General features: G+C 35.6%; 1 long non-coding RNA gene across 1 annotated transcript in view; it reads right to left on the reverse strand.

Moving 5' to 3' along the window:
- Nucleotides 1-5075: 5075 nt before the first annotated feature.
- LOC148225346 (uncharacterized) overlaps nt 5076-26575 on the reverse strand; it is a 140683-nt gene continuing 119183 nt past the window's right edge. Inside the window, exons 5-6 of the long non-coding RNA XR_015806047.1 lie at nt 16797-16897; nt 5076-7817 (exon numbers count right to left, since the gene is read on the reverse strand). This is a non-coding gene — a long non-coding RNA (uncharacterized LOC148225346). The remainder of the gene's footprint in view (nt 7818-16796; nt 16898-26575) is intronic.

Here is a 26575-nt window from a genome sequence, read left to right on the forward strand (position 1 = left end):
ACAAAGTACACAGAAATCTGGTACAAAAGATTTACAACCAAATAATTTTTTTTTAAATTCCATTCCTAAAATCCATTAACTAGTCAAAAACAAAATATCAAGGAGAGGGAGAGGAGAGTTGATTGTCTAGTGATGAACTCATGTAAAGAAAAATTTTACCCATAATTAAGACAAAAGATGAAGTATCAACTTCCCTCTTCTCTGCTAGGAAGGTTATATTCAATATTAACTCTGTATTTCACAAGGCACTTTTATGACAATTGTTGGTCTTTGTATAAGGATATCTTCCTACACAAAGCAACAAAGAAGTAGCACAGTAGACTATAATAACCATCTTACAATATGACACTATCGTTTACAGTTAAACAGCTTCATAATGTGCATAAGATTTTTCTGATTTCAGCATGTAATTTCCACAAAAATAAAATGTGGAGTTGAGCATCTGTAGTTTAGATAACCATGACAATGTTACTCTCTTCTTTGTGCACTAAAGAAATGCTTAGTTTCTTAAGTTTAAAAGTAATTTCTCCCATGCTAAATTTAAGCACATACAGAAATCTCAGTATGTTTGAGCCCCAAGTAAGTTGTCTACTTTACAAACATTTTGAGGACACTTTGGTTAATTAAAGGAAGATATATGTATAATACACTTTGAAAAACCCCTATGCCCCATCATTATGTATTGCATGCCATTACCATTCCAAACAGTAACAGTACATAAACGACGATTATCGAGGAAAAAAAGAAAAAATAAAGCAACTTGTCCTGTCTCTAGTTGCCAGAGAGAAGAGATCAATTCATACTGGCTACAGCCTCCTTCCAGGCAGTTGCAGAGTGGTAAGGTCTCCCCTAAGCCTTCTTTTCTCCATGCTAAACAATTTCAACTCCCTCAGCTACTCCTCAGAGGATTTACCCTCTAGATAGTGCATCAGCTTTGTTACCCTTCACTGGACATGCTCCAGCACCTCAATGTAGTTCTTGAATTGAGGTGCCCAGAATTGGGCACAGTACTTAAAGTGTGGCCTCAACAGTGAATAGCTCTGTTGTCAGAAAATAATTGTTTTAATTGGTAACTGTCACCTAGGTATGCCTGAAAATTTACTGTAGAAAAACCATGTCTAAACATGAGTTACCCTTGAAACCCTAATCTCATTCATGAATATGCAGAAATAGTTTTATAATGTTGCAACACTTTGAAAAAAGTGTATCTCAGCTACTGTGAAAGATGGTCTGAAGCAACCTGTTTGACTTTGCATTGTGATGGACTTAGGCTGCACATGCATGTCGTTTTCTGCCTGTAGGTATGCTGGTGCCACTCTAATTCATCCTGCACTGTCACTGCCACATCCTCTTGAAGATTGCTCATTTATGGCTTTTGCTGGATGAGATGCTTCTGCAATCACTTTCTAAACTATTTCAAAGAAAAAATGTCATGCAGCAAAGATCACCTTTGGGACTGTTTAAATCAGTCCATCTTGTTTTGTCCCAAATAGAGCAATCACTTGAAAATTCTCAACAGGATAGGAATTTTTGAGAAGGTAGCAGTTATAAACAACTGAGAAAGCAAAGGCAATGAAAACCATTTCTCTGATACCATTTCAACTAGAAATCAACATGTATCTCTAGATTCGGGCTATACAAAATACATAAATCAGTTGGTCTGTTACTAAGATTCTTGATTTCTCTGTCTTTGAGAATTTTAGAAACTGATACATGCAGTTAGCAAAGACAGATGTTCCGAGTGGACTATGAAATCTTATTAAATCAAAGATGTGAAAAGTATCTGGACCTACTATCCCTAATAGACATAGAAAAAATGATTGGGCAACATCTCCAGTCCGGACTGGAGGAATAATGATTTCCCAGAGGGTATTAGGAGGAAACAAAGCATTTTTATGGAATTTAATGGAGGATTTGTTATCGAAAAAATCTCTGCCTCAGAACCCAAACTTTCGGGATAAGTTGAGAATTGGCAAAATTCAAATTGAGAGAGATATTCTCACCTATAACTAGCAACCAAAGCTACAGTAAAGACAAGCAAGAAGCAGCTATCCAAATAGTACTCAAAACTTAATGAATTCTCCTTAGGTTTCAGTATAAATGATGATGCCTAACACAAATGTGCAGTGACAAATAGGAAAAATTAAATTGCAAGGTGGAAAAACTGTGGAAGCAGAACTCAGATAATTAACTTCTGAAATAATGGTAAGTTTTATAATATTGACTCACAATATTTTAAGAAATCTGGTACATGAAATCTAGTTTGCAAACATTTTAACCAGTCACACAGAGAGGGAAGGGGACATGTTATATTTCTATTCGAGAGTTGTTATGGAAGAAAAAAAAAAACAGAAGTGTCAAAGGAAAACGGATGATATATTTCAATAACTTTTCAAATGGTCATAAATACTGGGATCCCCTGTACATCAGGAAAATTTTTGACTCACAAATTTTGTGAGTTAAAGTAACAAGCTACAGAAATATCATTGTCTTCATGTCCTATTTTTTTCGTCTTTCCTAATGACCTGCTTTTTTTGTCTGTCAGTGAAGAGCTCATGAGCTAGGCAGACTTTTGATGACACTTTCTACAAGTCTTCTTTTGTTCTGTTGGAAAGTAAGGAAAAGTCTTTATAAAAGCTACATTGGAATAGATTAACCATCTATTTTTCCCTGGTGAGATAGCAGATTTCCTAGTTAGAGGACCTAATTCACTTGGATTTCATAGCTCTTTCAGTATTGTAAAGTAAATGAAGATATTAAGGAAAAAGTGAAGGGGAAGGAACCATGGATAAAATTTAGCTCATCTCATTCATGCAGGAGCATCTCATGCAGGGATAGAAGAGTTCACTGAGGATGGGTCTGGAAGGTAATTTTATTTAATATGCCCACTAACAAGCTTGGTACATACATAGGAGTAGGCCAGTGAAATTTTATGGCAGTGAGGTAGGAAGCTTTATTGCTAGAGAGGAAGATTGGAATCTTCTACAAGTAGCCTGACCCTGAGAACTGGAGACACAGCTCTGGGAAGAAATGTAATAATGCCAAAAGCAAGGCTGCTCACTTGAGAGCTAATGTGAATTTATGGTCTGAACTTCAAGTTCATTAGTTAGGAATGACAGAGGATAAAGATATGGGTACATCCCTCAATCACTAGCAGCTGCAGAAGGCAACTATGGATATTGGAATATTGGAGAAAATAATTCCATTAGAAACATAAGCATCATTATGCCAGGCACTGCCTGGAAACACAGCTTTCAGTTCTCATCACCCATACTCAAGAGAGATGAGCACAACAGGAAGCACACATGTAAAAGATGTCCCAAAGTATTCAGAGGCATGGAGAAGCTACTTCATAAGAAAAGAGCAAAAATGAATTTTTGGATATGATAATCCTCTGTATAAATATTATGTTGAAATAAATGTGAAGAGAGAGATCTAATAACCCAAGGAAAATGTAAATCAGAAGTGAATTCCTTAAATAAGAAATTATTCCTTACTATCATCCACAGTGCTAAATTCTAGATCTAATTTTCAGCAACAACAAAACAACTCTAGGTAGTGAAGGGTAGAACTTAATATTTGATTAAGAAAATTTTAGGAATCAGTTACTTGTGATGCCAAGATCCTTCAATCATTTACTCTAGGAAGCATTTCTATGTCAGCAGATATGTTGGAACTGGAATAAACAAACATATGAAGTGAGATTAGAACAGGACAATATTAACATCTGGAAACCTCAAACACTTTACTAGAACCTGATTAAAACTTCCACATTAATAACTGTCATTCCTTGGCTTAAATGGCTTAATTGAACTGTTCCTTCCAAATTTATTGAAAACATAGTCAAGTGTCTTACTGGGTCATGGTAAGAACATGGACAGGGAAAGCAGTGAATGGCCCTTTCTGCTGATTTTCAGTGAGACAAGGCTAGAGTAAGAAGTTATCTTGAACCAGGAATGTATTCTTGTTCACACTCCAATAATACAGTAAATTTCAAGTCCTTCTCCAACAAGAACTGTGAAATGACACAGACTTGGTCCAAACAGCCCAACACATATTTTCATAGGATGAGAAAATTCATTAAAAAACTGTGTATAAATCATGAGCAGGAAAAATGTGCATAAACTTGTTGTATAAATTATTTCCTAGAAATAATATAAGCAAAATGCAATAAAATATAATTTAACCAATGAATAAGTACTGTATACTGCCAGTGATTTCAATACTAAATTTTCTCTGAGGCTGAAACGGGGCTTTTTTTTTTTTTTTTTCATTTATATTCCAAATAAATTAAATGCTTTAAATTAGGAAAGGGTTCCAGGCCTTTTCTCCAAGTCCTGTTCTTAGTGATATGATTTGGTCTTCATTACTGAAGCAGTAATGCATAACTTTCAAAGACCAATGACAAGATCTTGGGTATTTCCCTGTTTCACCTAAACTGCTCAGACATAAACCTACACATCTCCTGTACTGTTTCCTTTGGGATGCTTTGGATGCTTAAAGGCTAGAGCTGAAATCAATGCCAGACGAAAATTTCAGTACAATGAGTGGTCACGCTGTACAAGCCTCTGTTCCTGACTTGGAAACCTGGGCAAAGTAAAGTGTCTTTGGTAAAAATCTGACATATAGAAGACTGAGCTGCTTGAAAAGTACCAGAGCTGACATTCCAAAGACATTAACATATTTGAGAATGTTAACTCCTAGTCTTAAAATGTCAGTAAGGTTTCAACCTCTAGGGACCTCAGCTTTGCTGCTGTTGGCAATTTGAATGAAAGTCAGCAATACGTACAGTGAAGACTCCAGACAGATACAGGAAGGTAAATCAGACTCCCTTTGACCTCTCTAAAGCTACTGACAGAAGACTATTCTTTTTCTATTTAAATCAATGAATATTTTTGGCATTGATTGCAGTAGGAACATGATTGAGCCCAAAGGTGCTAATTAGTGCTTATTGGGATAATAGTTTTGATGTGGACACAAAAGCAGCCTTTCTGCTTTGCACTGCTAATGAATCTGAAAAACAAGAAGAGTGTAATAGAGATAAACCTCAAATAATGTCACTCAGAATGAGATTGTCTGTTGTGAATGCATTCTTTTAATTTTATTTTTATTTCTGATTTGTGACAACTGGATTCTGAACTTTGTTTAAGTGTGCTAGCAAAGGGCTACAATAGACTCATCCTTTTTACAGACAGCTGCGATATCTTCTCTCCTGAGAAATGGTGACAAAGAACATTATGCCATATGAATTTGAGAGTTAATGAAGATAATTCACTTGGGCTTCCTTGAGTACAACAGAAAACCCTAACATCTGTAGTATCATGTGTCAGCTATCAGCTGAAACTCCAGGTTTAACACCAGGCTATAGGAAATGTGGCAATACAGAAACATTTTTCAATTTTAATTTTAGTGCCAGCATCTTTCAATGCCTGGCCAGATTCGTGTATTGCTCAACTCACAATCTCACTTCAGCTGCTCCATTAGAACTATTCTAATTCTCAACATCTTCTATGTCTTTTCTTGGCCAGCATCACACTGGCACAAAATAAATAAAATGGGAAGAGAGAAAAGATAGGATGTTTATGTTCCCACATATTTGCTTATAGTCATTAATACTGCTGTGACACAGAATAGTACCTAGGTATGTGATAAAACACCGGGACCCAAATGTGTCCTTTTTTAGTCCTGTTTAAGACAGAGAGCACCATGAAGCAGCATGAAGCCCATCTTTTATGTGATTACAGGCTAATAACATACCAGGTCAGGCTGTGTAAGAGTTTTCTCATCAAAATCACATTAGGGATAAAGTATGAAGGAAGAAAATGCAGACTAAAGGAGAAAAAGAAAGACATCAATAATTATGTGCTTAGCATTTTCACCTGTGGAGCACTGGAAGTACCCATAGAAAACTTCAGAGATGAAGTAAGAGTGTCTGTATTAAATTCTGTCAGCATTCAGGGACCCAATCAGGTGTGGAGCATGAGGCAGCCCCACTGAGACAGTGGTTTTCTATATGCCTACAGGGAAATGAAATCTCTGTATCTATTCCAGCTATTGGAAATATAAGGGAAAAAAAAGGTATTTTTAATTTACTGTTAGCTTTCACAGTTGTATTTTTAACAGTGCAGTCTCATGCTCTTGATGATGTGCAGGACGACAGTCAAGCCACAGTTATGCACTTGTAACATCACTGAATTCAAATGGTATTGCAGGACAGAGTCTAGACCAACATGTCTTTATCAAACACAATCTCACTGAGAGCTCTATTTCTAAATGGATTTTTTAGTTCATAAAGTGAAATAAATGTCCAGTAAATTTCTCAGGAAGCTATCCCCTTTGAGGAGTAAAATAAATATTTATAACAGATTAAACAATCAGCACTAGCAAGAAAAACAGCAGGTATAATCAGGGATGTGACAAAGCAGATAAAACCATCTATTTGGTCTTATTATTTTTAAAACAGTCTGTGTCAGTCAATGTATCAATGTGCTGTTCTGTTATCTCAACAACATGGTATTGTATCTCTGCTACTACTATTTTTTCCTCAGCCATTTGCTTATACAAAGTATAACTGAACTGACTATAGGAGAGCTGAACTATAATTAGCAAGTCTAATTTAGAAATATGGGAAGCTGTGAGATTAGCCAGGTCTCCAGCTTTTTACTTTATAGTACAGTGATAAGAGCTCTTCCTGGGAGCCTTAGTTGATATAACACTGAAAAGTAATTATTTTTTTTTTTTTGCTGTCTGCATTAAGAATGGCATTATATTTAGTTATTTGTGTTATTTAAAATGTTTATCTCAAAGTTAAGAACAGGCCATTATTTAATTCCTACTACTTACTCCTTTATTATTTCAGTGATGACTATTCAAATCTATGATTGAGAAGGTTGTAGGCAAGCAAATGTTATCAGAAAGACTGTCCTGTGCTGCTTGAATTTTCATTTAGAATCAGTTAGCTTCCTCTAATGGTGCACTGTGCCTTTTGCTCTCTGTGCCTTATTCTCCCACTGAAGATCTAAGGATTAAGAAATGCACCTCCTATTAGTGTTACTGGTACCTGTATGCTTAAATCTTTCCAGGAATAAATACAAGAAAAAAGGTAATTAATCTCTGTTCCTAGAATACCAGCACTTTAAATATTAATTAAGTTTTGAGGCTTGTGAAAAACATGAAACTCATCAAGTAAAACATCCAGTTTAATACTGGAGGAGCCTGGGTTGCAGATTTCCTGTTGATGTCAGAGGAATGTGGGGCCCAGTCTTGTGGAAAATGTTTCAAGCCTTCCAGTAGAAATCCCTGAATTAAGGGACTAATCCCTCTGATAAGGAAAATGCAAAGACTGCATTTGTTTGGCAAGGGCTGGATCCAGACTCTTCTCTAAAATTTGAGTAGTTCCATAAACACAACATGCAAATAATATCAGGAATAAATCTGAACACCTTCCTGGTGTGAAAAGAAGATAATATAAAGAGGAGATACGTAACAGTTAAATATTAATAAGTAATATTGCAAACACCAAAGCAAAAGGATGCCCTGTGAGTCCTCAAAAGCAACACAAAGTTTGGATCAGCAGCAAATTCTAAGAATATTGTTGTAACAGGCTACTTAGGACTAGAGACTCTCAGACAGTTGTACACATGTATTCCAAAGTGCCATGATTCAAAAAGCCCTCGTAGACTCTCAGGATAGGCATCCACATGTGAAAGCCAAGCATGAGATGAGTCCAAATTGTTCAAGTTGACTATTCTGCTTGTAGAATTCTGCAAGAATTATGCGTCTTGCTCTCCTCTTCTTCTCCCAAGACATGGTGCCAGCTGCAGAGGGTAGAGCATAGCATGAACACTCCAGGTAACAAAAATCTACCTCAGAAAATTCTTCTCTTACAACTCTGGTCCACATGAAGAATCATAATTAATTCAACTGAGTTACCTATGTGAATAACTTTGTGAGTTGCTAGGGAAAGCTAAGGAACTTAAGATTTTTATTTGCCACATGTCTGATCAATAGCCACTAGCTTACCTTGGCTAATTAAGCAAGTTACTTTTGCTAATAAAAAGGATGGCAGTATGTTAAGGCTGGAATACTGCAGACACTGTCAGGAATTTGGTTTTCTTTCAGTCCTCTAATAGTATTTTTCTCCAAGAGGCCTATCTAGTCTTCTGTCCCTTCCTTCCTTCCTTCCTTCCTTCCTTCCTTCCTTCCTTCCTTCCTTCCTTCCTTCCTTCCTTCCTTCCTTCCTTCCTTCCTTCCTTCCTTCCTTCCTTCCTTCCTTCCTTCCTTCCTTCCTTCCTTCCTTCCTTCCTTCCTTCCTTCCTTCCTTCCTTCCTTCCTTCCTTCCTTCCTTCCTTCCTTCCTTCCTTCCTTCCTTCCTTCCTTCCTTCCTTCCTCCTCTGCCTTTATTTTATTCTGTTAAAATTCTCATATGCTCGATGAGAAAGTCTTTAAAAAGAAGAAATACCAGGATGATTTCTTACTTTCTTTAAGTTCTGCTTTTGCTAAGTACAGAGCTCACTTACATTAAAGCAAATGGATATTTTGAATTTTAAAGGCAAGTTTTATCAATGCATTAAGCACTGGCTGTATATTTGGTGCTGTTAACTGAATTCTGTCACTGAAGCAAAGAGAAAAGCCATGTACTTAAATTACTTCATCACCAGTTCACAAGTTTATAATTTGACATGACTATTCAGTGAAGTACTCTGCCCATTTATAAATTAATGTGTTCTTAATCTGATATAACAGATGTACCACCATACCCAAGGGTGGCAGAACAACCATTTCACACCTTTCTGTACTTTAAATTTTTTCTCATTTGCATTTATTTTTAAGAAAAATATTTTACCAATGCCAAATCAGCATGAGAATACATGGTTTCCTCCTTACTAGTGAAATAATCATAAGGTTTGGGTTTTTTTCTTTAAACCGTGATTTTCATTGTTGTAATGACAAATCCGGGACTTATGGGTAATTTTATTGCATATTAATTTATATTTCATAAGATAAATTTAGCCTATTTTTTCCCACGTAATGAAACTTTTGTGACATCTCTTGTCTCCATCAAAGGAAAATGAGGTCCATACTTATGCATCTAGCTAGATTAGTTTACATTTTCTTAGATTAGGTGGAATTGTCTAATACATATGTAGGAGCTATGAGTAGAGGGCCACAGTAATACTAACATATTACTGCTAATAAATTCTCTTCTATTCTCTTCTATACTTAAACAAATTAAGCTCTCATCAGCTGGTACATAATAGTTCCATTGTCATTCACTTAAAAATGAAATGACCTGGCAGCAAGGAGATACTTTTGCTATTGCCTAAATAAAATTTATCTTAAATGATATGTTTGTCTATAGAGAGAAAAAAGATAGCTTCTAAATAAAACTGTGAGAATGACAAGGTAGTACCTAAAAAGGTGGTTAAAACTGGAATCTGTGCTAAAATAGACTTTTAAGATAGATCAAATAATTCCCTTTCTAGCACTTTCTCTCCCTTGGTCAAAAAGTTACCTGAAACAGATTCAAGGACATGAATTTAAGACTTCAATGTTGAGCAAGACAAAATTTGCTTAAATGTTTATTACATTTCTTTCCTAGATGATATTGTTAAAATCCTTCCATATCTTTGTCTTCTATGTCTTTTCCATAATAAAACTGTTTTAATTCCAAGTCCCTCTTAGGAACTAGGTTTCCTTTCATTCACTTTGCTAAGTAAAAATGCCAGTTGTTTGAGCCAGATTTACTCTGTGGAGCATAAATTGAAAGGAAACATTTGGTTCCTCAGTTCCACCTGCTGCTACTGCTGGCAGCCGGGCATATAATCTATTTCCCAAAATGATCAAGTTTGAAACCAGCTCGTTTTTTCACCCACATTATTCCTATTGGAAAGCTTCTCTAACATGTTTTTGGGCTGAAAACCCACTAATATTCATCTTAAATACTTTCATGGATAGTTTCCCATTGGTCATTTTGACAACATTATCTTTTGCCCAAATATCTGGTCGGTCTTAACACAGTCCATCCCCTTGATTTCAGTCCAGAGCATAAGACCTTGCCATTTGCCTTCTTGAAATCCAATCTGTTTTTCTGAGGATACTGCTCAAAATCCTTGTATTTCTCTATGTTGTTCCAGTCTCTCTTATCCAGCTCTTCAACATGTTTTACTCTCTTTATCACAGGTCATTAAATGTTAGCTAAATAAATTCAGAAGTGTGTCTAGTTTGTATACTTTCTATTCAGAAATATCCTAACACTAATTCATTCTCAGGAAATGCAGTAGAATAGATGTCCATCTGGAATCTTTGATGAAAATATAGGCAATTTTACAGCAGAGGTGCTTTACTACTTTTCTGTTCAAAAATTATAGACAAGAAACCTTTCTTCTTCCCCCAAAATCAATCCTTTTAGAATTATTAGTTTGATGAAAAGTAGCTCATCCAGTCGGGGAATTACTTGTGGTTTTTCTGAGGATTTTCAGGAAAGGAACAAAATTTTTAAGGTCATCCATCTTACATACACAGCCCCCACATACCTGATGAATGTTTTATTTATGAAGATATTGAAGAAATATTTTATGTTTGGATTTCCCCTTCACACCCTCAAAATAATTGAAAGATTTAAGACAGGGTCTGCACACAGTGTTTGTTAGTTTAATGCCTTTTTTTGATACCATATGTCAATAAAAACTGACCCTTGATTCCCATGCTGTTTCATACTCTTGTGATGTATTGAAGGAGTCAGTCTCACATACGTGTTTTTTGCTAAAATGAATACAGTCCTGGATGATACTTGAATGCAGAGTCGTCAGTGAAGTCATAATAGAAGTATGAGTTGCCATTTGCTTTGGATAAAGGATGCAGGGAAAACATGCTGTGAAAGCTTGTTAGAGGACCATCAAGGAGAAAGTGAAAAAATGTTCGGAGCAACCTGACAGCTCATTCTCTGACTGGGAATGGATGTTCTACATTCTTATGCAGAGCTCCTAAAGAAGAAAATGCAAAAAAGAGCTGAGCCCATTAAATTGAGCTGTGGTGTTGATAATAAGTACAATTTTAAAATATATTGTATATCATATGGTCAGCTCAGATTTCTGCAACCAACTATTTTGTTTGTAGAACACTACTTTTTTCTGCCAAACCGTCACTATATTTCACAGCCTATGAAAAATTACACAATTTCATCTTTTCCAAATGATTTGAAGAAATTTAAGATTGATTTAGCTTGGGATTTGGGGGATTGCTTGTTTTTTTGTGAAGAGAACTTTTTGTCTTCAGCCTCAACGTTTGACTGCATGGTCAGAAAAGGAAATCAATATGGTGACATAGACTCCACTAAGAAAATGACAGGCTCTAACTTCCTCTGTTTATTGATTAGGATTCTGAAAGGCTGATTAGGAAACATGTTAATGTTAATGTGTTAATGAGACATCTACTGAGAATCTTTTGGGATAAAGATTGTTTGAGTTTAAAAGGTGATGATGGAAGAAAAAGACAGAAGTGCAATGCTGGATCTTAATAACGTGGATACCATGCCTCACATTATTATTTCAGCTGCACATTTTGTTAGTGTTAGTAAATCAGAGACTCCAATAGTTTCTAAACAGGCACTTAATGGCAAATCATTGGACGACCAATTTTGTATCAGTTTGAAAAAATTTCAACAGATCTTTTTTCTTCTTTACAAATATTTAGGTTCTTCCACATGATAATCTAATGAAAGTATTTCCTGTTCATGCCTGCATTGAAACCGATGATGGGCTGACAAATTACTTTTGCAACTTTGCTTTTGCAATTATAACACTCCAAAAACACCTTCTTGCAGCTTAGAATTTGTAAATAATATGAAAGCCTCTAGAAATTTTTACCTAAAAAAGGCCTTCTTTTCCCCCTTTTAATTTTAAAAAATTAAATGTTTTGCTGTTCTAAGTCAGAACAATACACGATACTGAGCCAGGAATGCTTGAAAAGATGCAAAGAGACAAAGGAAAAAGAAAAGGAAAAATAAATAAAGTAAAAGGGGGAGGGAAGGGAAGGGAAGGGAAGGGAAGGGAAGGGAAGGGAAGGGAAGGGAAGGGAAGGGAAGGGAAGGGAAGGGAAGGGAAGGGAAGGGAAGGGAAGGGAAGGGAAGGGAAGGGAAGGGAAGGGAAGGGAAGGGAGGGGAAGGGAGGGGAAGGGAAGGGAAATATGTTTTTAACAGATTGAAAGCTGTGAAATGAAAATTAAGTTATGTAATTATTGTTTAACCTTTTGGCATAAAGGGAGAATTTGTCTATGCACAAAATGGCCAAACTTATAATACTGAGTGCAAAATCAGTCACAGGAATAAGAAATGAGTTAAAAGTAATAGCTGTAAAAACTGAATGAGTGAATGATGAGAAATGCTCAGACTCCAAGAAAGCTTTGCTAGCTACTGTGTGGGATTAGGGAATATTAATCACATCTATATTGGATAATGCTCTTGAGACTAATCATAATTCAACAATGTCAGCAAAGTCCAGTCAGATTTGGAAAGGCTAAAACTCCAACATGAAGTGTGAACAATATGCTATATGCCAAATTTGCACTGATAGAAATGCATCAGCACTAGTATATACACAGTGTTGAAAGAGACAGTGGTAGACAGAACAGTGGTAGACAGAACAAAGAAATTTTTTTTTTCCAAGGGAATGCCTGTCTCATGGTCTTATGAAAATTCTGTGTATGATATTTTGTCACTAATTTTTGTGGATAACTTTTTTCAGGCATATGATGTAAAGTTATCTGTACTTGAAAAGGTGGAGGGACAAAAAGATGTGTCTCATGACAGAAATATCAACTGTCTGATGTCAGAACCCCACATGGGGAAGAAACAGGTGTTAAACAATTCACTTAACATTTAATAATATATATTTATTTTTCATTTTGGTTTCCAAACAGTGAATTATATTCACACACTAAATGAAGCTGTTTGAAAAGTATAATGCATGTTGTTAAATCAAGACACTGCTTGGGAAACCATGGCAGGTATCTGGTAAATGCTAAGAATAACAGATAAATACCTTAAAACAAAATGCATATTGCATAGTATTTGTGATCATTTGCTTAAAAAAGGAAAATAATGAAACAGCTAAATCTAAGCTGAGAAGGTCTGCGTGAATGTCAAAGAAATTAAAGATTTCATTTTGACCATTTGGTCTCTATCAAATGGGCCTACTGAGCTCGTTACAAGATAAAGAATGAGCTCCTTTTAACACATAGTGGAATTTTGACCTTAAAGTAACTTTTGAAATCTGTATTCTCCTTTGCTTTTAGGGAAAATTTTTTTGAAAGGATATACTAAGCTTAGTATTGCCAGGCATCTCTACCATGACAAGATACATTTTTGAGACCTCTCTAAGAGTCACATATTTGTGAATTTTAATTTATATTGATTGATGCATGAGTACATCATTGCTTGATATTCTAAATGTTTCAGAGTTTGAACAAGAGATACTGTTTCCAAGGGTCTGAGAACCACCTACAGCTGATATGATAACACAATGAAAAATGTGGGGAAGAGGCACTGCAGAGGATTAGTCATTAACATGTATTACACAGGCATTTTATTTGATGCTCCAAAATATAGCCATGGTTTGAATACAGAAGGGCCACTTAACTGTTCTCCCTTACTGTTTTACTTTAGATCTTGCCTTTGTTTTCATATAGACCCCTATATCAGAAGTTCTTTCCCAGCACACAGCACCTTTACAGTGATGGAATTTCCAGGGTTTTTTTTAATCAGAACAATGTCTTTTCTACAGATTGGAATCAGAGCCTCTATATCTCTACTGTTAGTAACATTTGGGTTTAGCAATTATTCCAAATAGTATGACTAAATATTACTGAGTCAAGATTTCTTTTTCTATGAATCTGTTTGCTGCTGCATATCTATTTCACAACTAAGTATCATTATAGGAGTGAATTATATTGATATGTGTGGAACTGTCAAAAAAGAGATATTAGGATAACCTTTACAAATGGTTTCTCCTTCTTCTTCAAGTGCTTGCCAATTGCTATTCTAATAATTGCTGACCATTCTGCAATACCTTCATTCTTCTGCTTGTCATAATTTTGATCTTATCATCATAATGAACATTTTAACATTTTAAACTATGAAATAGGATTACCAAGAAATAATGTGAACTACCTGCTATATAGTAACAATCCCCATTTGATCTTGCATTAGAATCATGTCCTAAGGATTGCACACTTGCCTAAATTCACTTTTTAAAATAGTGTTTACTTTTCTGACATCTGAAGGAGGAAGATTTTATAGAAAAGGCTGCAGCATGTAGACCTTTAAAAACAACATTAAATAACTATCTTCATATCAAGGACACTGAACATCTTTTCAAGTCTGAATCTATTTCTTTTTCTATTAATAAATATTGACTATTATTCCATGTAAAGCCTCCCTATTAAAAAAACCAAAAAAACAAACAAACAAACAAACAAACAAAACAAAACAAAACAAAACAAAAAAAAAAAAAAAAACAAAAAACTCAGAAGCTCAGATGCATCTTGTAAATATTTTAACTCCAGATTGATAAGAAGTACATTTTTAAAAATTTACTTCTTAATCTATGCACTATCTTTAATCTCCAGAAGGCACTTTCAGATATTGCCACATATAATTTTCAGTGAAATATAATCACTTTTTCCAGTATGCACTTTTTCCAGTACAGACTCATCAAAACTAGAGATGAGAATAGCAACAGACTAGAGGCAAGTGGCAAAAGAGTACTGTGTCCATACAAGATACCCTGTTTTAATCACAAAAGCATTGCCTGCACAGAGCACAATGTCCATACACCATACTCTGTGTGTTGTCAAGTTCTCTTTTCATGCTTGGCAGAGTTTTGTAGTGCAGATGCATAATAATCGTGCTTTATGGCATCTCTTTTTCTCCCGTTCTTGATTTTAGTTATGCATTTGAGGCAGAAGGGTTATAAGGTTTTCAAAAGCTGTAATCTTCCACTGTATACTGCTGCTGACAGTACCATGACTATGACAACCTTCCAATACAAGATTTAGCTATGTTTTATTATTCTCAAATTGCTATTTCTTTCTGACAATGAAGTTTTAAATCAGTGTGTTTCTTATAGTGATGGAATGTACTTGTAGCATGCAAGCTATAAGTATAACCTTTTGAGAGTCAAACATCTTCAGTTTACATTTTAAGTAGTAATTCTTTTATCTGTCAGGACAAAGAAATATAATATGTGGGATTTACTTGTTTCTGTGTGGATTTTTTTTATTTTGTTTTGGTTTGATTTTTTTTTCCCCCAAGGTGCTGAGCACATGCATTTTCCATTTTCAGTTTCATTCAAATTCTTAATTTCATCAATATTTTAAAACATTCAGATGTATTTGAATGCCATTGGCCATCAGAAGTAGCAGCACACTGAATGAGGTTAAGTGAAGATCCCAGTGGTTTCCTCTGTTCTCTTAACATGGATAAGGGATGATTTGAAAACCAGAAGGAATTCCCTTAGCCATAATGACAACATCCAAAAGTTCCACTGTAATATCCTTCAGCAGTGCCCCTCAGCAGTCAGACAGATCTAATATTGCAAATTTATTACTTTGTGTATAATAATATCCATTTATGTTCCAAATCGATATATAGAAACTTTAATACTGAAGTTATATTTGAAAACAAAGAAATCTATCCTTGTTTCTTTTGTGATAAACTCACCTTTCCAAAGTTCCTTTGCATCCTGAGTGCTTTTTATAAAGCAAAGAAATTGGCGGGGGGAGGGGGCTGGGGGCTGAGGGGGCTGAACATTCTGAGGTCTCCACTGGGAAGAAAGTGACATTAGGGTTGAGGCTTCTTTCTCCTCTTTTCCAATACTGACATGGTTACTCCTCAGCCTTGGGTCTGCTTTGGTTGATTTTTATGCATTCTGTTAACTTGGTACATTTACATGCCCCTTCTTTTTACTGCTTTTCAAATATTATGTTTATTTATTATCTTTTTTTTCTCTAAAAATATGTTTTTACCTGAACACTTCCAATTTGCATTCTTGTAGTGTCCTTTGGCAATTGGGATTTGTGTTTTCAGTACTGGACCTTTTAGTACCTCTCTGTGTCTTTGCTCTTCCATACCATATTTTTCTAGCTATTCAATAGAGGAAACACTTGTTATTAGTACAAATTAAAGCTAAACTAAAATAAATTTGAACAGTAGTTATCTGATTGCCAGATAAACTGCCATCACATCTGAATAAAAGAAGCCTAGACAGATCTAGAGAATGTGCTCTTGTCAGACCAACAAAAAACTTGTGGTCTGTAGGAAATATTAGAAAAAATACATTTTACTGGGCTACAGTTTGCCTGCTTCCACTCCTCTGGACCATGTCATATTCTCAAAAGATGTACACCATAGTCTCAATCTTCCTTTATTGTGTTGTGAACCAATAGTACTGGGAAGTAAAGCAACTTCTACAGGAAATCTGGATGGTGCTACATGCTGTATTTTTAGCACACTTGTTTATTCAGAAGACCTGGGAAGGTAGGAAACCCATTATTGCATTAATTGCACTTGGAAAACTTGGAGAATACTAGCATTGCATCATCACAATTCCACTGATATGTCTAGAATTTGGTGCAATCACAGCCATCATGGTTGAAAGCTGTCTGGTGGGAATTACATGGCAATGGAAAATGCATGCTATTTTCAGATGTGTGGTGGAGTACAGTGATGTTTTGCTTGGATTGAACCATATTTGATGGGTGAAATACAAGCTTCTCCTCAGCATTTTCCAGTCACTTACTTTGTATTTCCTTTTCCAGCAGTAGAGCCTTAGTGTGTCCTACAGTGCATGATCACCCAGCATTTTACACAGAACACAAGTGCTGCTCCTGAGGGCATGTTCTTTCCCCAGAAAGAAGAGAGACATTGTGAAGTTGAGCCTGTTCACATAGAAATCTATCTCCTAGAAAGAATTTTCTGTAAAAGACCTACACAATGTAATAAAAATTAAACAAACCTTGTTAGCACAACCAGCCTGGAAGCCAAGAGCCATCTTTGCTTAGACCAACCAATAAAAACTGGGAAAACATGTATCTTTCAGAAGTTCTTCTGAAGGTACAATTTTTATACTGCTTTTTCTAGTTACCAACAGGACGTCACCTAAGAGCATCCTACATAAATAATGCTATAGGATAGCTCAGTAATTATCCCTACAGAAGTAATCACTCACAGGTAATTCTGCAGGATTTACACTGAAGTATGGCTGCATAAGCAATAATTAATATTTTTTAACTGGAAGAGTCAGCATCACCAGTAAGATTGTATTTTTTTTAATAATCATGTTATAAAGAAAATGTGACTATAAAAAACATTAAAAATGAAGAAAGAATTCGTGAATTACAAAGTGTTCTTCTTTTATTAAGCTGGCTTTCAGACATTTTTGCCATATAGAATAAGATAATAACTAGAAAAGTAACCAGCTTTAAAATATCACAGTGCAAATGACAGTGCCATTAATAGTCCTATTAATAAATTCTGTGTCTCTTTAAGTATAATGGACCCATTAAGGCTAAAACTTCATAACGCTTATAATAATATCATCACTAAAACAGTTTTCTGTTACACTTCAACTTGTAAATACAAGAAATCTGAGAACAGTTTCCTTTCCTTGCCTTTTCTCAACCATCAATATTAGATGAGGTTACATTTTTAATGCTGATCCGCAGGTAGTTGAACACAACAGTTTTAAGCAGAACACTCCTCAAGCCATATCGCATGCCCTGGGTGCAGCAGTGGGTCTGCCCTTTGTATGCCTGAATGGAGTGATTAAATCTATAGATTTAAGAAAAAGAAGCAAAGATCACAGTCAAAAAATAAGTGGAGAACTGCAGAAAAAAAGAGGGGATTGTGTTGTGAAGAGTGGGAAATCACACACAAAGAAAAGGAGAAATTAAAAAATTAACAGGAAGAGGGAATTGGAGGAGATAAATAATGGGAGTATGAGAGGAGTAGCATAACACTAAGATAATAGAGTAGATGTTCAGAAAATCCGCTGACATTTTGAATTAAGACCAAATCAATTATCTTATATTTTTCTAAAATGTCAAGGTGCACCTTAGTTGATAAACTCAATTTTCAAGAAAAATCATTAATGAATGCAAGTACTACTGTCTTTATTATAGACATATCTGGTGTGCTGTTTTTCTCCCTTCATTTCAAAGAGAAGATCTCTTAGTTTCTTAAATAATTTTGCAGGTAAGATTTAACCTTGGATGAAAATAAAAGAAAGTCTATGTCATGAAAGCAGCACACTATGCTGAATGACAATGTTACCCCACACTTTTTTCTGAGAACTTTCCTTAGTTTACCCCTGCTTTTTCTAGTATATACATTTGAGCCTTTGTTGTGCCTGCATTTGCTCTTCTGCATCCTGTCTTCTTAGAAAGGAGACAGTTTCAGAGTCAATGAACTCTGTGATGTCAGAGCTCAGGTGTGGTCTCCATTGCCAGTCTTTCCACAGACTATGAATTTAAGGGACCTTTTGCTGTACTGCAATTTCAAGTAAGTTTTTATTCTGGTGGAAAATCCAAGTATTAATTACTCACTGTATCAAAGTATTACTGACAGAAAATCAAAACAAAATTCTGGGTATAGCCTTTACAAAATAGAATAACTGCAGGGGACAGCATAAGTCAGGCAAATAGATTGTACTTCTCTCTGAATAACTCCCTTTGGGTCCTTTGAGCAGAGTGGGACCACATTTGCAATTGTCCCATTGGACTAAAAATATTGAATTTTGGAAATAAGTTCTTTTCTTCAAAACTAGAGACTTTTTATTAATATTCTTTCTTACAGCAGCAGACTAAATTGTACAGTAGAATCTCAAGGGTTCTGATTTTAAAATTTCAAGAAGCCTTGAATAGTGGCTCTGGATATAGTACCATAATATATAGAACTAAATGGATCTTGAATGGTTTTTGTAAAATAAATTCTGTGCTGTAGAATTTAACAGAATTTCTAACATGCAATACATAAATATTTAGTGGCTTAAATATGTTTAACCATGTGTTCCTTTAAAATGTACTGGCATGAATTTTCTGTATCTTTGCTGATGTCCAGGTGGTGTCATTTGATTTTCTTTTAAGCTGAATACACCTCACACCAATTTCTCAAATGATAAAAATTAGTTTTTAATGTCTCTCTGAGGTATTTGATATTCCAACAAATGCAGATGAGACAGGACGGTAGATCTGAACTATATTTGTATTCATTGTCCATGTAAGCCTGAAAACAGACAGAATCTTCAAATTTAAAGACAAGTTTTTTTGCCTGAGCATACTTTGAGTGATACTCAGTTAAACCAAGGTCAGTTGAGTTGCGTTTATCTTGCTGTGACTGTAGTTCCACAGGAATAATTGTGGAAGAGGAATCTTAAATATGAAAAAAGTTCATCTCTGAGCTATTCATCTGAGCATAGTCTCACGGAGCTGTTGATCATACTGGTCCAATTAAATAAACATGTCACTTCATTTTGCCTTGTGAAATTCTCCTGTTCTTCTGAAAGATCTCTGTCCATCTAATGTACTGCTGAGAAATGCAAGGCAGACCTCATCAGGAGGGTTCAATGAAGGAAAGAATATTCAAATAGTGAAATATCTGCCTTGGATTATATCCTAATTGGATGTTATATTAGTCTAAATTTATTTCACTCTCATATTACCTTATTTGAGACATTAGAGAGTAATGAAAGCTAATGTCAATTAGTTAAATCCTTGTTATGTTCCATCTAACAATTGTCTGTGAACTGTGTGGTATAAGAAATAGGCAGTAACACATTTCCTAATTAATGAAATACTACTTTGGGAGGAGTAAGGGAAGTAAGATGCCTTTTCAGATTTCCTGTAATTCTCTAGAATTAAAAAACTGTGGTTGTTTACCTATGACATTGTAGCTGAGAATCCATTATCTCAAATGAAAGTATATTCAGTACAGTGTAATCAAGTTTTCCTTTTTTAAAAAAATAGTAGACTTTTTCATAGAGGTAAACAGTGGCAAAGAGCTATTGCAAGATGTTCTCTTGTGAACTGTCAAAAGAGATCCCCTCTATCAATGTCACTCATGACAACTTCCTGCTTTTCTTAAATCTAGTACTCAGGTCCTACACTTGCCCTTTCCAGACCATTTCTAAGTTTGTGGATTTTTTAAAGTTTGAACTTGACTCTAAACCACATTTGACCTACATACCTGGATTTCCTGTCTATGAAATCTCATAAGTAATAGTACCCATATCAGAAGGAGGCCTCTAAAGATATAGAAGAGATGATAAAAAATGAATCACCTTTAAATATTTAATATAGCGAAAAGCATTCTCATTCTAAGATGCTCCAACTGTCAGTCAGTATGAGCTGGACGTCCTGTTCCTCTTTTAAGGCAAGTGCTACCTACAGACACTTCTGGTTGACCTTCATGTCCTCGGCAGAGATATATGTTGGAATGAATTGGGTTTTCCACCTATGACAGCAAAAGTTCAGGCCTAAATCCATCCCCTCACATGATGAAAGCAAGGGATTTCTCTTTCTATATCCCTGTACCCTTGACACTGAAAATAGCCAACTGCAGATATATTTGCTTAAAGACTAGGCACCTTGTTAAACCATAATTTAAATGCCTTTCAAGGATGCGAGTGGAGTCTGGACACAGCTCCAGCTCTGAGAATGGCTGCATGGCATCTCTGGGGCAGAAGAAAGGCAAACTGTAAATAGCAAAGGTGTGTAGCAGGGTGTCTGCCTCAGCTACCTGCCAAAAACACTTTGAAGGCACTAGGCAGCTGCTGAAATACTTTTAATGGTGGGTATTTTTAACTTTTATTGTTGAGAATTCCTCTGTCCCACTGAGCTTTATTTCTTTCGTGATATTGAGCTTCTTTAAAATTGTAAACAATGAAAGCACAATTTTCTTTGTGCTCTGAAAGTACTCCTCTCCACAGAATACTAGATGTTCAAGAGCATGAATAATCTTTTCCATAAAATCTAAGCAGAAATATTTTCTATTGAGCATTTTGTTTACATTTTTGAAAATAGGGAGTAAATTTTCAGTACAGCACTTGAAATTTTGCAGACAAGTCAACTGTCCTTAATTTTAAGAGTTTTGTGACTTGACATTGAGGTGTCAGATGAAAGCTAAGTCTTTCATGTGACCCCTAAGTATCTCTTCTTTCATCGTTTTACCAAAGTGTCCAGCATCTGTATCATTATTGGCAATACAGTAGTATTTATTTTTAAAGTTAAAAAAATAAAGTCAAAAAACTTTGACGTTTACAGCTGTGGATAATAAAGTGAGTGCATGGTTTGTTGAAAATTGACAGGACACTGCTAAAAATATGTTGTGTGACACAGATACTGGCATTTTTAAATGGAAAAGCTTTTTTGCTCAAATATAGCAAAATGAAAAATAATGATTGTTCATCATCTACTATTTAAAGCTCTTTCTCTGTCTTGTTGCATACAGATTTGTCAATGCCAGCACATGGTAATGTTACACGCTAAGGAATACAGATAATTTTAAATTTTAAAGTAGGAAGTTTTTTATTAAGAGGCTGTTGTGGTTTGGGAATGCTAGTCTCTAATTTAGTGGTCCCCGAAACCACTCCAAACCATACATCACTCCCTCACACCTCCCTCCCCTTCCCCTCTCCTCCCCTGCAGAGGGCTGGAGAGAATTCCAGGCAGAAAAAGTAACGATCATGGGTTGAGATAAGAAAAATTTACTGGAAATAACAACGAGTAACAGCAACAATGCTAATGACAGAAATTACAAAAAAGAGGCAAATGATTCACGTAGAAATCCCCTGACAACACCTGAATCCTCCCTGCTCCAGCCCGCAACAACTGGAAGGAACCCCTTCCCCTGTCACCAGAAAATGAAGTGAGATGGTATAGAATAACTTCCAGGTCCCTGAAATATCCCCTCTTCACTATTGCAAAAATTAACTGTGTCCTGGCCAGAACCAGGACAGAACTCTTCTCTTGGGATAGTAAAATGTGGGTTCTCTTTTTTTCTCCTGGCGTTTTGCATTGGTGTTGGGAGGGTCACACTCTACTACATCTGAAAGGAGTTTGTAGGAATTATATTCTTTACTATCCTTCCTGTCTATCCTCACTCCTCTTCCTTTCCCATATCCCCTTTTGTAAACTGTGCTACTGACCTCCCTGTAAGGCATTTTAAGACCTATTAGTTAGAAGCTATGTATAAGAGATGGCATAATTAATAGGATTAACAGCAGGATTGCATTGAACAAGACACAAGCTAAACCAGCGCAACATTACAGCAAAATGTGTCAGCTTCTTTATGTCCATTCAGTAATGCCACTGGCAGCCCAGGTGCACCATTGCATAAGGCAGCAGTCATGCTTGCTGAAAACTTTTCCAAGGTCTACCTTCTATGTTTGAATTTATATATATCAATGGAGTTACACTGATATGAAACATAAATTTATTCATTGGTAGTTATTCAAGCTTAGGATTTAGAAAATCGTTGTTTGGTTACAGTGCAGGGTACTTGCTTTTGGTTCTGATTGTGAGGCTGATTCTATTTCCACTGAAAGCAATGGTGAAATTTGGTATTTCTGGACTGAATGGCAGGCTTAGCTAAGATATTCTGGGTGTTGCAGGAGGGACTGGGAGGTATGAAGAGTATAAATCAGCTGTGCATTTCCATATTTTGCATCCAACTGGCCACTGGGAAATGGTTTTATATGCACTAACTACCAAAGGGCTTCCATGCTACACTTTAGGGGATTTACAAAACCAAAAAATAGACAGAAAAATACTTCCAAAAAACAAAGCAAAACAAAAAAGCTCAAACAAACAAAAGGCAAGACAGAAACTTTGCCTCCCTATAGATTCAACAATTTGGAATATTTGGAACCAGAAAATTACATTAAAAAATTCAATTTTACATATTTGCCTCCAGAGTTTCAAAGAGGTGCAAAACTTTCAAACAGCTCAGAAGGAGAGCTGAACAATCAAGGAAGCTGCAAAATGCTAAGCTTCCTTAAATTATGCCGTGTTTTGTACAATCTTGCAAGTTTACATACACGGACTCCAGGTCTATTTCAGAAGCTTCTTCAACTAATAAGAAATAATATCCCTAGAAACGGTGATGTTTGTTTAATTAGATTTGAAAGATTTGATTACATAGGACAATATACACATGATAGATTAAAATAAATGTGAGGATTGTGATTTAATGTCTGTGTACACGTACAAAGAGGGCATTACAACCATTGAAGACTATTCTCTCTCCACCTCTTTCCCCACCTGGCTGCGTTTAAATTACCAGGTTATCATTACAGTAATCTCAGCATCAAATATCTGAGAAAAACCTCAATATTTACATTTTTATAGATTTTAGGTATAACTCAAAGCAAGCAAATTACAGTATTAAAGGATGACAGAAAAATCCAGATGCTGTGCTGTAATATCATATATTGCACTGAATAAGCCTGCCTTTTATTCTATAAAAGAAGAAAAAGAAAAAGAAAAGAAAAAGAAAAAGAAAAAGAAAAAGAAAAAGAAAAAGAAAAAGAAAAAGAAAAAGAAAAAGAAAAAGAAAAAGAAAAAGAAAAAGAAAAAGAAAAAGAAAAAGAAAAAGAAAAAAACCAAAAGGTCTTCACAGAATGTTGTGTTAATGCAATAGCAGATGCAACTCTACAAGGAGCACAGCATTTCCTTCCTCTAGATTCCAAGGATTTTCACATGCTGTGAAATATAATGGGACCATAAGGTGGTTAACACTAAATGTTAACTACAAAATGAAACTGGACTCTAGTTTTCCAGTTAATTCCCAGATCTTTTTCTAAGAATGTGTAAATGACTGGGCATCCATATATCCCACCCAGCAAAAGCACCAGACTCAGCATGTAGTTGCACCCAGCCTTATTTAATCTATAGAGAGTTAAGCACTACTGGAAATTAGGTCATAGATGCAGTAGCTTGAATTTCCCCTGGCAGTGTCCCTTGTCTTTCTGTGGTTCTCACAGGGAACCTAGGGCTTCGTTGCCCTCCAGCTCAGCATCCACAGTCAGAAGAGATAACTGTAAATTTTTTCTCTTGAAGTGGACTGACTATCCACTAAGGGTAGAGAGGGGAGCTCAGTTTGCAAATGCCCGGGAGGGGTAAAAAGCTCTTTCACCAGTGCTTACAGCTGATTATTTAAAAAAAGCTGTCTTCTCTCAGAGCAGCATAGGCTGGAGTATGGAACAATCTCATGCTTCATGCAACAACTTCCCCTGCCATATGTGGGCGAAGTTAATGCTGATTACACATTTTCTATAAGTGCTTCCTCAGAGGCTGGTGGATGCTGTGCTGCTGATAACAGCAGTGAGCCTACAGAACTTTGAGGTGGTACTGGTGATGGAGTACCCACAACGGGCACCTTGTGAAGAGACACCTGAGGGAGCCTTATCCCAGCTGCACTCTAGGGTCGTGCTTGAATTCATACAGGAGACACTCAGTATGTTATTCACATTAATGTGTACAACCTAAGTTCCTCTATCCTGCTCCCAGGAATAGGAACTCCCACAACTAATTATCAAATTGCTGTCATATGTACACCTATTTTCAGAACATAGTGAGTGGGAAAAATATGGCTGCACTTGAAGTTATGTCCTTGATTACAAAACTTGTTTTGATTTTGTGGCCGCTAAAATCAGTTCCAAGTATCAGATTATCATACTAAAGTTTCCTTCAAGGGGTAATAAAGCAGAGAGGGTAGAATGGTGATAATGGTATGATCCCTCTCACATTATAATCACAAGCTGACATGGTACATTCCTCAGACACATGAAATTAATGGCGAAAATTAATAAAATATCTTCAACTCTCAATACCTCTAAGGCTTTTTAAAAATATTTTTAGTTTCATATGGCTTTAGATAATTACAAAAAACCCCCAATCTCTTTCAGTTGTTTGGCTATTTCAATGATTATGTCTTCGCTTCACTCACATTTTTCCCACTCCAGAAACTTCAGAAATGTTATTCCTAATTTACACTGAATGCATGATTGCAGCCTTTAATTCTGAATTTCAGTTCTTGCATTTCTGTTGAAAATCAGCTTTTCCCTCTTAATCCTATTATGCTACATTCTTTTTAACTTCTCCTTCCTTGAATCTCTTAGTAAGACCCTCGGCTGCTTTTATATACCTTCTATTTCTGCCAGTCTTGCCGTATTCATAGTATAATTTTGACTTTGATGCCTATTTGCTTTTGAGTATAAGATGCAGAAAGACAAAGAGTTACAGTTGAGTAACACTTGTTACTTTTTTTAATCCAGAATGAGACTTACTAGATACAACACTTAATTTTGGGCTTCTAAATTTCCAGTGTCTAAATTTTGTGCCCTAGTTAAGAAGTCTCCATTTCTGTAATCTCTATATAAAAAATGATTGGTAAGAAGGAAAAAAATTGAATATATTTAAACTGAAACGAATTAGAAGATGCAAAGTTCATCCAGAATATCTTAGGTTGGTATTACTAAGCAACAAATATTTAGTTGCTTAGATATTTCACCATTTGTTTTCTATGTTTTCTCAAGACAAAAAAGAGTGAAAAAAAACCATCTAGCAAATCACTGAAGAAGTACTGGTTAGAATAATAATAATAAAAAAAACCCTTGAAAAAACAATTCATTAATATAGAAGTTTTATATGTTTTCTTAATAATAAAATGAACCTTGTGGTAACATGAAATATTTAATTTTGTGTCAATGTTAATTTTAGTGCCTAGCTACCTGTTAGAGGGACATAATGGCCTCTGCCATTCTGGGTTTTCCATGTCCTACTTCCCCTTGCACAACAGGCTGTATGTGTCCCTGGCTGGCTCTAAAGCACTCTCCTGTGATGCTCTATGGCCTTTCTTGTTACCATCACTACCCAGTCCACTGAATCTTCTGTATCCACTGTATCACTGCAGGCACTGGCCCAAAGTGTGAGCATATATTTTGACATCACTAGGACAAGGCCTTTCTGCACTGTCCAAATCTTTAGTCATATAAAATAAAACACATTTAATGAGGTTACAGGACTTCTGTACATTTTTTTTTTTATAAAACAGAATATTTATATATTTTCTAATCCATATAAAAGATCACAGAGGAAAATATGAATATGGAAAATAAAATTTTAATGGATTTTAATGTTTATTCATAACAACAGCAATTTTCTGGATGGTAGTTTCTTATGAGCTGTTGCTTTTTATCCCAAAGAACTAAGGTGATATATGCTTTAGAGAAACATCTTCCTATACACACTTAACCATGTCATTAGGGTCAATTCCCCCCATTCATTGAAACACAGCAAAATAAAAACTACCAAAATTTACACATGAAAATCAAAACTTATTCTTGTGGCCTGCGGGGAAAAGAAATCTCACTCACATCAAATTTTTTGATTTGCTGGATATCTACCTGGATAGAGTTAAAATTAAAACTTTCAGATTAAAAATTTTCTTTCAAATGAGATATTTTCCCACTAAAGTTCATTGCAAAATTTCTACCAGTTCAGTGGAAGTGAAGATAAACTA

Source organism: Sturnus vulgaris, chromosome 1 (genome assembly GCF_052056855.1).
Source record: "Sturnus vulgaris isolate bStuVul1 chromosome 1, bStuVul1.hap1, whole genome shotgun sequence".
NCBI classification, from domain to species: domain Eukaryota; kingdom Metazoa; phylum Chordata; class Aves; order Passeriformes; family Sturnidae; genus Sturnus; species Sturnus vulgaris.